Genomic DNA, 13,739 nt, shown 5'->3' with positions numbered 1-13,739 from the left:
AAATTTTAACAGATTTAGAGTTCAACAAAGTTCAAGGCAAAGACAAACTTTGATGTGACAAATAACAACTTCAAGAAATCACTCAAATAGTTTAACTATGGTTCTGATTTGTGTAAAAGTCACAAGTATAAATTTAAGCATAATGTAAGGTTGGTGTACAAATAAAAAAATAATACAGTACATTTTTAAAAAATTCAGTCCTTTCTTCAACTACAGTAATGTCAGTTAATGAATTCTCCCTTGCTTATTACCCATTTGATAGCTCTGTAAATATTTAATCATCACCCACTTACTGCAGTATGATAAACCACCACCAAACATCAAAACACACAAGTACCTGCAATTCCAAGATTTCTTGGGCAATTCGTTTCCTCAGCTATGTTGAATCTTCTTTTCCGTGCAACTCGTATCCTTACAGGCTATGTCGTCTCCATAATTGACTTTATTTCCTTGGCAAGATCTTGAGCTACATTATAAATAATTGATGAATACAATGATCAATAAGGTAATTACTATACCATACTGTAAACACTCGATATTGTAAATTTTCATCTAACTTGCCTTAAAAATAAAAATACTGTATGTCAAATACAGCCTCCTTCTTTTAGTAAATTGTAATATAAATATGGTATGAACAAGAATTCATGCAACAATTCTGCAATATCATCACGGGTAGTTTTAGGAAAGTTACAGTTACTTTGTACAATATGTAAAAATTTACTTCAATTTGAATACAGAAGCTACCCTCTTCTGTACTGACATCATGCATGTAAGTTAGTGCATTCTGGCATACTCAATTAATCAGCACTAAAATCTATGCTAATACTGTAGTAAACCTACCTCTTTGAAGGTGTGTAATACTCTCATCGAAATTGTCTGTCTCAGGAGAGCTTGACCAAGAAAAGAAATGGGCTGAACCAAGGATTGCATCGATCTGAGAGAGCTAAAAGTCTAAAACACTAGGTCCCATCAAGTTTTTAACTTCAAGTTGCACAGTGCTCGATTAGTATAATAAACAGCGACAGATGGTTTCTTTGACTGAAAAAATTAATGATAAAACTTTACAGACATCTGAAATGATAAAGAATGAGCATAAATGATTTTACATCATATCACATTAATGTACCTGGGTACCTTTATGTTTGAAGATATAAAAATCCAATACTTTTAAATTTTTACTTTATTGAAACACATAAATATATATAGTAAAATAATTCTAAATAATACACCAACCAAACCAGACTCTTAAAATTTTTAAAGAGATGCAACATGTTCAAAATGTTTTATCTGTGTTGTTTACCTTTCTCTCTGCAGCAATAAATGGACATTTTAATCAATTTTCTGTTAATTTCCAGGATAAACTGACTGGTTATTAGAATCTCATTTTCTATACTGCTCATCAAAGCATTAGCTCCAAGTAATTAAGGAGAGCTTCATTAAAAAAAAAAAGATGAGACATAATGGAAAATGACATTTTTATGATAAAACAAAGTTTACATATACTCTACCAAGCAATTATATAGCTGCTAGATTTCCACATGGCAAGTCTTAAGAACTCAAAATTTTTGTGGTGGCCCTACCATCGCCAGTGTAGGTGACAGGGAACCCAACCACTTTCAGGACTGATAGGTTTGCTTAGCTCAGCTAAGAACTTCAATTCGATTGAATTTGCCCAGAATGTCCATTTATGGGAGGAGAGTAGTGTTCCAATTATGTAAATTGCTTGTATATATAAAACTTTATTTTTGCTCATAAAAATGCCAGCTCTTGCTATAAGTGACTTACCAAACAATTACATAAAGGATTCCACATTGTGAGGAGGGTGGAATCATGGACATGTTCTAAAACCAAAACATTAATAAAGATAATGACTTTGAACTAGAGAGGTTGCTAGCATTGGATTAATGCTTGCTGTGTACCTTAACTGTTAAGAGAGCTGCTTTTAGGCGGCACCAGGCCTGGACGTGCGCTCATCTTAACCTGTAGAGGGGCGTGGCATTATTGGCCAAGAGCCGCTCTAATTTAGTGGGTACTTTGCAGCCGCTGGAAGTCCACCGATGGCTGACAAAGACAAAAAATAGCGCCACTGGCCATGGGCATAGACCAGAATAAACTAACACTGTCACCTACAACTAAAATAAAGAACCACTAACCCAACCATTAAAACTGGTGGTACTCCAGGTACACTGTACCCCAGGTTTTCTTAAAACTCAATGACCTTACAACAAGGCAAAGGACAGAAGAGGACAGAGAGCCCTCTATGCCTTTCTCAACTATGCCAGCCATGATCCCGGAAGTCGGCATAAGCACCCGGAACTTGGCGGCGAGGGCCCCACTATTGATGCCTAGTGCCCAAGTACTGGCTCTGAACTCTCTACAGTTGGTGACAAGCGCCTGGGAGTTGGTGTCATGATTGATGAGGTGGGCAATTGGGCATGTCAAAAAAAAGGGATGCTCCTGGCTGAGAGCCGACAGTTCGAACCTCATGAGCTTTGACCATAAGGAAAGATAAAGCATCTTCTGAACTTCTGAGAATGCACTTCTGTAATCGAACTTCTATGAAAGAAAGAAGGTACATTCTTGACAGAGGGTGTGAAGGGATCTTCACTGAGCAATGAAGCTTGTCAGAGAGGTCCTCTGATTTTTTTCTGTCCTCCAAAACAGAACTTCAAGGTTTCCACAAGACAAGAAATCTCTCCCCCTGGACCGAGGATGTCTGTTGCTCTAACTATGTAAGGAAAGGAAAGAGAGAGAGAGAGAGAGAGAGAGAGGGAGAGAGAGAGAGTGTGTGTGTGTGTGTGTGTGTGTGTGTGTGTGTGTGTGTGTGTGTGTGTGTGTGTGTGTGTGTGTGTGTGTGCATTTCCATTTCCACTTGCAAAAGTTACCTCTCATGTCGAGGCTTACCGCTTGCTAACAAGTCTGTGATCGCTGATGCCACAGAAAGAGTCTCCCCAGTGAGATTCTTAAAAGAGAGATGGATCTGGCTGATAAAATCTCTGAGGTCTTAGAACACGACCCACACCCTTTAGGCAGGGGGAGACAACTTCCTATCAGTCCTCCGGAAAGGCAAAAGTCAGCTAACTGGCTTATAAAGGTTTCAGAAGACTAGATCTTATTTGTTGGTACCATCCTCACGAACCAACCACTTGATTGGTGGTACCTGATAGCAGAAGATCTTTTGCACCTAGCAAAAGCCTCTGTAGTTTACTTCGAAAAGCCTTCACCTCGACGATGAGTGGACAACTTTTGATGGGACCTGAGGAAGTGTGGTTGTTTGAGCAGCAATGTCTTTGTGGCAGAAGTCTTGGAAGTCCACTAACAGCGCAGCAGATCCTGAAAGTTCATTCTTTCCTGGGCCAGAATGGATTGCTGATCAATTCAGAAGATGGGAAGGCGTGGACATCCAGGCCCGACCAATCAAACAGCATGGCATCCGTCGCCCATGCAAGATGGTCTGGGACTGGAAACCAATGGAGAGGCATGCAATAATTTCTTGATCTTTGAAGAGACCCTACAGCTGGTTTGCCTCACAGTTTTCAAAATCGTTGCATTACGAGAGTCAGAGTCACTCCATCCAGAAACCTAACTGCAGCGATACACCTCGTCTGCAGGATATTAATTTTCCTCGCACGGCGAGTAACAAACTTCACTTGGTATTGATTCACCCAGAGGAGGTCTTTCGTTTGTCTTGCAGAGAGAAGGAGTGGGCGATCCTCACGCAGACATAAGACAAGGCTGGTGTTGTCTGCATACACTGCTCACCTTCCTGCTGCCAGAGGAGTGAAAGACTGAAGGCCAAGGTGAATGGCCTTGCTCTTTGAAGTTAATAATAAGGACTCCTGCATTGAAGTCCATGTTCCCAAGTCCTTTGGCTCCCCTAAAAGGGCTCCCAACCTAGATCGAGGCATCGGAATAAAACTCTAGACTGGGGCACAGTGGCAGAAGAGATATTCCTACTGAGGCTTTTCTTCTGAAAAACACCATCAAAGATCCCTCTGATCTCAGAGATGGGGATGACAAAGGAGTCTGGCTGAGCCCTTCTGCACCGCTTGCTTTCAAGTAAAATGGTAGGGGCCTCATATGAAGCCTGTCCAACCACAAATTGGTTTACCGAGGCTAATCGTGCCTAGCAGACTCATCCACTGGACTGCTAAGCATACCAAGAGAGAGAGAGGAACTCCCGAACAGTCTGTAGGGGCAAGACTCGATCATTTTGGGATAGAGGAAGAAGAAGAAGAAAAAAAAGCTCTGGAGTCCAGAATCATCCCCAATTGGGAATCTTCTGTGTCGAGTCAACTGTGACTTCTTCAGGGTTTATAAAATGCCTAACTCTGCATTATGAAGAGTCTTCTTCAATTACCTCAGCACACTGCACTTCCGGGAGGTGTGGAGCGGAGAAGCCAATCGTCCAAGTAAGAGGACCATTGATCCTGAAGGATGAAACCATTCTCAAGAGGGTGAGGGTCCTGGTGAAAACTTGAGGGGCTGTGGACAGACCGAAGCAAAGGGCCTGAAACTGGAAAACTTTACTTCTGAACATGAATCTCAAAAATTTACTGGAGGTTGGATGGATGGGAACATGAAGTAGGCATCCTTCACATCCAGGGAGACCATCCAGTCACCCTGATGGAGAAAGGACACGACAGAGGGGAGAGTCCCCATGCAAAATTTTATCCTTACTATGAATAAGTTCAGGGTGCTGATATCCAGGACAGGCCTCCCCCGATTGGTTTTGGGACCATGAAGCGTCGCTTGTAAAACCTCTCCGACGAACGATCCAGTACCTCCTCTATTGTCCCTTTGTGAATCAGGGACTCTACCTCTTGAGCAAGAGTCGAAAACTTCCTGGACCCTACCGAGTAGGTAGTCAAGATGATCGGCGACCTGGACAAAGGAGACCTATCTCTGAGAATAATGGAGTAGCCAATTCTCAGTACTTAGAACATCCAGGGGTCTGCTCCTGTGGAACTCCATTCCTCCCAAGAGAGATGAAGCTCGCCTCCAATGGATGCATGAAGGACAATAGCTTCACTTCTAAGTGGCGGGCTTGAAAGTAAACTTCCTGATGGACCTCGAGGGAGGACGCAGGTTAGTTCGAGGTCTGGGTTGAGGTCTTGGTCTTGCTCCATGAAAGGGCTGCAGTTGCAAGGGCAAGAAATACTTGGAAACAGAGGGTTTCCTTCAGGCGCTTGGTATATTGAGCTAAAAGATCCATAGTGGATTTCTTCTGCAGGGCTGATATCACTTCCTTAACTGTCTCCTGAAGGAAGAGATGGGTCTTGCTTAAGGGAGAAAACAAGAGCACCGATTTTTGTGTAGTAGTTACTCCCTTTGTGGCAAATGAACACCACAACTTCCGTTTCTTGAGGATGCCCATCGAGAAAAGAGAAGCAAGTTCAGCAAAGCCATCAGGGATGGTTCTGCTGAACGATAAAATACCAAGCCAGTCAGAAGCGAAATCTTCGGCAAGGTCTAGACAGTCTTCAATTTTTTCTTTCCAAAGCTCCCACAGTCCAGTCCAGAAAACTGAGGATCTCCAAAACTTTAAAAAAGTTCTTGATGAGATGGACAAGATCGAGAGAGGAAAACATAATCTTGGTCAATGCAAATAGAGCTCGGTGCATAGCATCAACCAGACCAGAGAAGTCCCCTTGGGAGAAGGCAGAGACTCCCAATGAAGGTGCCTCTCCAGTGGCATAGAAACGGTATTCATTCTTCAGAAGCGTAGAGGGAGGGAAGGTAAAGGTAGTTTTATTTTGCTCCCTTTTGTAGGTCAACCACTCATCCACCCCTCAAAGGAATTTCTTCGAAGAGGAGGAAAGAACTAACTTGGGGAGATAAGCAGTGTCTGAAGAGCGTTTCCTCATGAGGAAGGTAGAAGCAGAAGAAGCAGGCTCAATTAAGTCAGGAAAGTTAGCCAGGAAGAACTTATGCAAACTGGAGTAAGCTGACAAAGGGGTGGAATTGTGCTCTGCTTCCTCCTCATCCGACGAAATCGGAGACAAAGACAGATCCTTGCTCTTTGAAAACGATGATCTTTTCTTAAAAAACCCATAATATCCTCTAGCTAATGACGAAACATGGCCAAGGAAGAATCCTCCTGCGAAGACGGGTGTGGAAGCAGCGAGGTTGGTGCCGAGCGCTCAGCAGCTGGTGCCATGCGGGTTGAAGAAGCTGTGTGGTGCTGAAGTGAGCGACATGCGACTGAAAGGAGACGGGCGCTCGGAAGTGTGAGACCAAAGAGAAGAAGGTGATGGACGCTTACGAGGAAGATCAGAGCGTCTAGGCACAAGCACTGGTCGCTTGAAAACCTCATCGACTTCTGGCTGTCCAAAGGTGGAACAGTGAAGCTGCATGAAGGCTGTGGACTGGCACTTGTCTCCTCATACCTCTTAACAGAAGGAGGAGAACTGTCTGCAACGGCAGAATGCCTCTTCAAACGCCTAGAGGTGACAACTCGGAGCCGCTGGTGCGTCCTGTCGGGCAACAAGTCACCTGAGTCCGATGACAGGTGATCAGCACTAACCGAGACGCCTTTCCAGTTGCGCTCAGCCGCAGCCTGGGAAAGGACAACAGGCTCGGAGGAGGGGGCAACTACCCATGGGCAAACCCCACCAGCCTCCCTTGGACCTCTGGTATGTCTTCTCACTTATATAAAAATAAGATTTAATAATAGACAAAAAGCTTTTATTTTCTATTCCCTAGGTTGCAGTTCATATTCACCACATTTTCAACCTTTTCTTATAAATGGATGGAAACTGGAAATAATTAAAACACATTCTGTGAAAAAAAATACTGTACTGCAAACACAACATGGAGTGAAAATAGAGGTTTTAAATGAGATCTGTAAATAATTATCTTGCAGTATACAGCCCAAAATAACACTGGTATAGTTTTACATTAAAGCTGTTCAGTAAAAACTAGACCTTTGAAAATTGACTTTCTTACTAATGTTTTGATCCATCTTCTACAACAGTATCTCTCCTAACAAGTGTTTCATAGTGCAAGGGTGAGGTTTTCCTCCAGTTACACCTTTTGAAACTTTTTATTGTCAAATTTCATTTCAGAGCTGAATGACCTCATAGGTCCCAGTGCTTGGTCTTTGGCCAAAATTCTATATTCTATTCTACAACAGTATCTTCAAGAGGGCTGAAGCTGAGGTTTAGCAATAACTGCAGCATAAATGGTTATACAAATCACTAAAAAACAACCATGAGAGCCACTTAAGTTATAATTTGTCACATAAAAATGAACTGATTTAATACTGATTAGATTAAGTTTAATATAGCCTACTGGGTACTTATCACTACACTGAATTTCATTTAACTCATATCCTATACGTACTGTACTGAGTTGGATTACCCTATTCACTAAATTTTTTTTACATTACTTATTCAGCTTAAATTTCTTTACGGTACTTTGGCATTCTTCTACAAGTCTGTGTCAAAATCTCAATTTATTAATGAGCTACATTCAAAACTGCTCAACCCAAACTATCACCCTAATTACTAAAAGAAAAATGTAATTTGCAAGTCATACAGAAAGCCATCATTTTGGAAAATTGATTAAGATACACTAAGAGAGAGTTTTACTGCTTCCTAAAACCTCTTTCCCAAACAATACCTATATATAATAGGCTAACAAAGAATAAGATAACCTACACCGATTGGGCCCCCAGCTACAGAACATTATTTTTTCTTTTTTAATAAGTAGGATCTCTTCCTTATGTATTTCCCTTTACCTCCTCTTACTTCTTCCTAATGAACACCATATTCTTTGGAAGCTTGAATTTCAAGTCAATGGCCCCTGTGGGCTTGTTCCATATGAATAGGTTTCATTTTCTGAATAATAATAATAATAATAATAATAATAATAATAATAATAATAATAATAATAATAATAATAACCAGTAAAAATTAATTCAAGCAAAAGAAAAAAGACTAAGTCTATTACAACTAGTGGAGTCAGGCTATGTTATTCCCAGTGAAAAATAGTATAAAATGAATGAGCCGTGGAGAGGGACAAAACAGTCATCCCCAAGGACACAATGGTTATTATACTATGCTGTAGTGTACATAATGGTTATCATATTTTTCATATCCAGTAGACTGCTCTATAGCTCGTGTACATTTGTTCACCTGCTTACTTGAAAAAGACATTACCACACACCTAGATAAATCACATAACTGGGAATTTCTCTATGCAAACTGGCTAGCAAATGCTATGTAATTTTTTCAACAGATTTTTCCCTCAACAATCAAACTTTAGTTACAAATTCTCTTGATGTGAAGATGTGAAATGGCACAACCAAGTTTCAAGATGACCATGGTTTGAAAAGATTGATCTTTCTCTACAATCAATTCTGATGGTAATTTCAAGCACATAAAGTCCTGGTAACACCTGTGCAAGCGTGATGTTAAACTGAAACCTATGTTTTGTTTTATCATGGGGATAATGACATATGTATTTATGCACCTTTTTCTTTCTGATACACACACTATGGAAGTTGTCATGTACTTCAAAAAACCATAGCCTCCAACTCCTTTATGTCTCCCAGTAGCACTCCTCTTGGTCTTCTAATTTCTCATCCATAAGTTTTGCTTTAAATTTTCCTATAATGTACAACTGAATTATGTTCGGCAGAAAAGTGGTTTCCTTACTAATGAGTAAATGAATGATAGGTTCTAGTAATATTACTGTATGAGGTATGTGTGAAACTTGTCTGCCCGTGGAACTGCCAGTAAATGGTTGTTATTCCTCTCGAAACTGACAACTGATACACATGCCTAGGCAAGCTTTATGAAGATAGGTAGATACCATGGGGTAACCATTCCTCTCTCAGATGGAACCATCTAATTCAGCAACAAGATAAACCACTGTAACTTATGCATGGATAGACCTGGAACTCTCTTCCACCCAGCTAATACACCAAAACTGCCTTTCTTTCAGGCGGTGGTCCCTTGAATTTGAATAAATAGCCTTCCATGAGGCATTGGAAGTGGACCAAGGCTTTTTTCTTAATCAGACCTAAGAGAGAAGTTATAACAAGTTTACTGCACTGCCAATATGGTACAAGGAAAAACATTACAAATGGTAATTCTACCACCAAACAGTGACTGGTACACAAGCTGACTATGTATACTTCTTGACTTATTTGACAAACACACATACGACAGGAACCAACTACTGTACTTATTGTTAATCATAAAGCCAATACAGCTATAAATAGGTCTGCTTTGTCAATATCATTACTCCATCTCATCAAACATTTACATTGGAGAAGCATCATAAATTCTTTGATATTTTAATCACTAAATTCATCATCTTACTATGAAAGAATTATCTAAACAGTTGGGATGCATAGCACAGTCATGACTACTATTACAGTCCTCTTGTTCGTCAAGCAAATGATGCTATTAGTATTAGGCTGTAGCCTATAAAACCTAAATAAACAGATAAACAGCTTACACAGGGAACTGAGTTTATGAAAATTTATCAGTATAATATATTGCTGCCTAAAAACCCAGCCAACTCACATTTCTGTTTAAGCTGCAATTACAAAAGTTTCCTTCTACATTATGACCTTGCCCAATCTAGCTTTGGTGATACACAAACCCTTAAGAGAAGATAACTGATCTGGACAAACTCTGATTTACATTAGTCTACTAATTATATTAAAACAATCACCCAAAGTGTTCACCTACAGTAGTGACAACCATGGGTAATGGTATGGTAAATTAATTTCTTACCCAAATCTTGAAGAGAAGCAGTGGGGAAACTAAATTTGGAAAATACCAATTAACATAGACACAGCCTAAACTAATCTCACCTGGGATGTAATGCCTACTAGACTAAGGCCCTTTGGCCTTTTCCCAAAAATTATAATAGTTTAACAGATGCATCCTAACCTAACTTAGGGTGCCTACCTGACCATGGCAGCAAACTCCCCTTAATGGTACCTTACGTCCAGTCCTTTACCTTACACTTCTAAGTGTCACTGGGCTTTGGCAATAGTCTATATAAAGATAACTTCATACACACCAAGCACCTCACCCATTACAACCTTCAAGGAATATAGCAAACTATAGTGGCAGTAGCAAACACTGACCTTTCAATTACAAACCTATAAAATTTAATAAAACTTTTACTTAAAAAAAAGTAATTCATCAAGTCTTATTTTAGAATTTTATTTTCAGGATCCAGCCCAAAATGACATTTTCTAAAATATGTTTTTTGGTAGTGACAAACAAATAAAATTTTGATGTGTTTGGTCTCTGGTCAAGATATCACCTTCATTTTCCTCGCTCCATTAACGGTTTTAGACTTTTCTTGAACACCTACTTTTCTCGGCCCACTTTTCCACTGACCCGAAATCTAGAAGCATGAAGAACACGGACCTTTTAGGCACGGTGAAAAAAAAAACATCGCAGAAAATACAGAGTTCAGTCAAGGCTAGCGAGCATGAAAAACGTGTCCTTCTAGCATTTACCTCTTGCCAGAAAATGTCGTAATGTTTGCCAAGAATCTTTAAATATGCGGATAAGGATATTATTGACACCGTTCATTTCAAAGGAAGTTTTCCTTACTGACAGCACACATAAACAGGACGACATGTTGGTTATAGTGTTCTTCCGCCCATAACTTCGATTCGGCAAATTTTTAGCGGGACACATTCGAACCCTATACGGCCATAGGCAAACTTTTTTAAAGATTAGGTGCTCCGAGTAAAGTCTAAAACCGTTAATTTCTGAGGAAAATGAAGGTGATAACTTCATACAAAAGCACATCAAAATCACCTTCAGAAAAAGCATATTTAGTGGCAGTAGCAAACACTGACCTGGTTCAATCCTATAAAATTTAATAAAACTTTACAAAAACTACTCCCAATAACCTACAGACTGCAGGCTTTTCCAGTTTATAAGAAAAAAATATTAATTTTTATGTCGTCATGTAACCAAAAGAACTGAAGACTTAATGTTGACAAATTTTTACTTTGAAAAACAGTAAAAGATAAAATTCTCATCATTGTTCCCTACATTAATTGCCTGAAATCAGATGTTAACCTAGTGGGCCACATGTTTTAAAACCAAGATGCACATGTGAAAGACACTTAAGAAAACAACCAGAACTAGATTTAGCCTAGATGGTGTGAAGTTCACACAAGGAAGAAATTTCCCAAGCCTTCTTGTACTAAAAGTAGGGCCAAACTTATACCAAACTTGTCAATTGTGTGTCACAGGCCTACAGTACACTTTCATAGGAAAATTTTGCAACCCTTATTACTCACCATCAGCACTTGTCTCCTAATTCCATCTTGGCAAAAATGTTATAACCTACAACATCACAAAACAAGCTGCGGTAAAACTGAGGACTAATACCGCGGCCTAGTTCCCACCAATCGCCGACCAGAGTATTTACTGCCTTTTCTCTAGGTTTTTGTTTTTGATTATGTCTAGCATATGTTTATGACAATTATAGTCTTTTGTTTATTTTCACATTCACCCTCAAAGAGCCAGTTCTAAAAAAAGCACCCACATTGCACGTAAACTGGTAGGCTAGTTACCAAACAAGAAAGGTGCGGTAGTCTTCAGTTTTTCCCAAGCTGCGTTTTTGGGTATTCCCTAACGTGTTGCTCTCTAATTCAATATTTAACTGCACTTCGACTGTGCCTAATAATTTACACGAGATCATTAGAATAGTTAGTCTACCATACCTAGGCTATTACCAATCCTAGGCTAGCCTATACTGCTTATACTATACCCTATGTCCTATACTTTTCTACGAAAACCCGTCAGTTGTCCATAACGGAGAAAGAAGCAGTAATTCTCCTCATTCTGAAAATCAACTACAAAGTGCTTATTGTTCATGACTATGTCATATCATAGGCATAAACACTCACTCGCTTCAAGTGTAAGATACGTTAAGCTTTGCGCTGGTAAGGAAAGTCACTTCGCATTCAGATCGCTAAATAGACTTACTATTGCATCGGAATAACATTTTATGGCTTCCTCGTATTTCCTGGTTGCAAATAACTTGTTACCCCTGTTTTTGAGATCCACATCCGTCATTATTTGACAGCACTACAAACAAATGAATAAGAAAGTCATACGTCAAATGGTTTGTTTACAACAATCAGCTGATTCACTTCGGATTACGATGACAAAAGCAAAGCGCAAGAAAAATTCTGAGGGAAGGTTACTGGCGCTATATGGTTGTTCACATAGTTAACTAGAGTAGTTTTAACGTTTGGGGACTGTTTTCAATGAAAGGGGGTTACTTGGGTAAGTTTACGAATACATGCAAACTTACATAGATGCGTCTGTGTTGAAGAATATAAAATGTATATATTTTATTAACGTTAACAGTCTATCTGGCTTACGAGGTTAACGAATCATTATTCTAGGAGATCTGAACACGCGCATCATATATATATATATATATATATATATATATATATATATATATATATATATATATATATATATATATATATATATATATATATATATATATATGTGTGTGTGTGTGTGTGTGTGTGTGTGTGTATGAATTGCCTATATACATACACACACACACACACACACATATATATATATATATATATATATATATATATATATATATATATATATATATATATATATATATATATATATATATATATATATATATATATATATATATATATATATATATATATATAAATATATAATTATGTATTTACATGAATATGTTGAATGTGTGTGTTTTGTTTTCCCATGTAAAGAATTGCCTTCATCTGAAGAGTTTAATTATGTGGTTTTTACATGATACATTTTGAATGCCAGTGTTTTGAGCTTTTCTTCATTAAAGAATCTTTTCATCTGGTCTAGGAATTATATTCACCTCACAAGAAGTGGAAGATACATTTTCAGAAGAGGAAGAAGTGAATTTTGGTATATTCTTCTAATACCCAGCGTCTCTTGACCTCAGCAATGAATTATGCACATAGGACACAAGCAAGGTGGATGACGGCATAAGATTAGAACCTCTGGAAGGGTGAATATTCTAGAGGTGCCCCCTCCACCATCCTTTCTCCCATATATATATATATATAATATATATATATATATATATATATATATATATATATATATATATATATATATATATATATATCCTTTGTCTACAGCATCTGCAGGTGAATGAGTTAGCATGACTGAAGAAAGACAACCTTATGAAACTGCTTGTATAAATGTCACCAGTGAATAGCCAATTCACTACTTTTTAAATTAAACTACATAGTTTGCTTTACATAGAGAACGTTTACTATGGATCAAGAGTAGTTTTATGGCAAGTGGAGGCAAGAGTGTGATATATATTTATACTAGAAAAAGAAGTGAGTAATAGTTTTTCTCCCTCTAACAGGCCATGGATACAAAAGGAATAAGACTTCTCTTAGTCGCATGGTAATGTAAAGAAAGTCGGACTTGGAGTTGTGTTGTTAGTCCTTCATCCCTTCACATCTAAACTTATGAATGATTTTCATATCCTTTGCATTTCTAAAGTCGTATGACCTTCCATAATGTAGAAAAAGACTTTAAGACTGAATGCTATCGAATTAAAGTCCACGTTCCCCATTCCCTCAGCTCTGGCTCCGAGAGACATTATTAGAATAAATATGGGAGGATGGTGTGACAGTGTCAGTTTATTTGACATTTTAGTTGCGCGCTATCTCTGCTGCCTCCCTCTCTTTCATC

At 38.7% G+C, this 13,739-nt stretch overlaps 1 pseudogene; it reads right to left on the bottom strand.

The window, feature by feature from the left end:
- The window catches only part of LOC136846003 (E3 ubiquitin-protein ligase CHIP-like), a 41,561-nt pseudogene extending 29,351 nt beyond the window's left edge, over positions 1-12,210 (bottom strand).
- Positions 12,211-13,739: the final 1,529 nt, after the last annotated feature.

The sequence above is a fragment of the Macrobrachium rosenbergii genome, chromosome 2, assembly GCF_040412425.1.
Source record: "Macrobrachium rosenbergii isolate ZJJX-2024 chromosome 2, ASM4041242v1, whole genome shotgun sequence".
NCBI classification, from domain to species: domain Eukaryota; kingdom Metazoa; phylum Arthropoda; class Malacostraca; order Decapoda; family Palaemonidae; genus Macrobrachium; species Macrobrachium rosenbergii.
The sequence above is the reverse complement of the archived record's forward strand: the minus strand, read 5'-3'. Positions and strand labels throughout refer to the sequence as shown.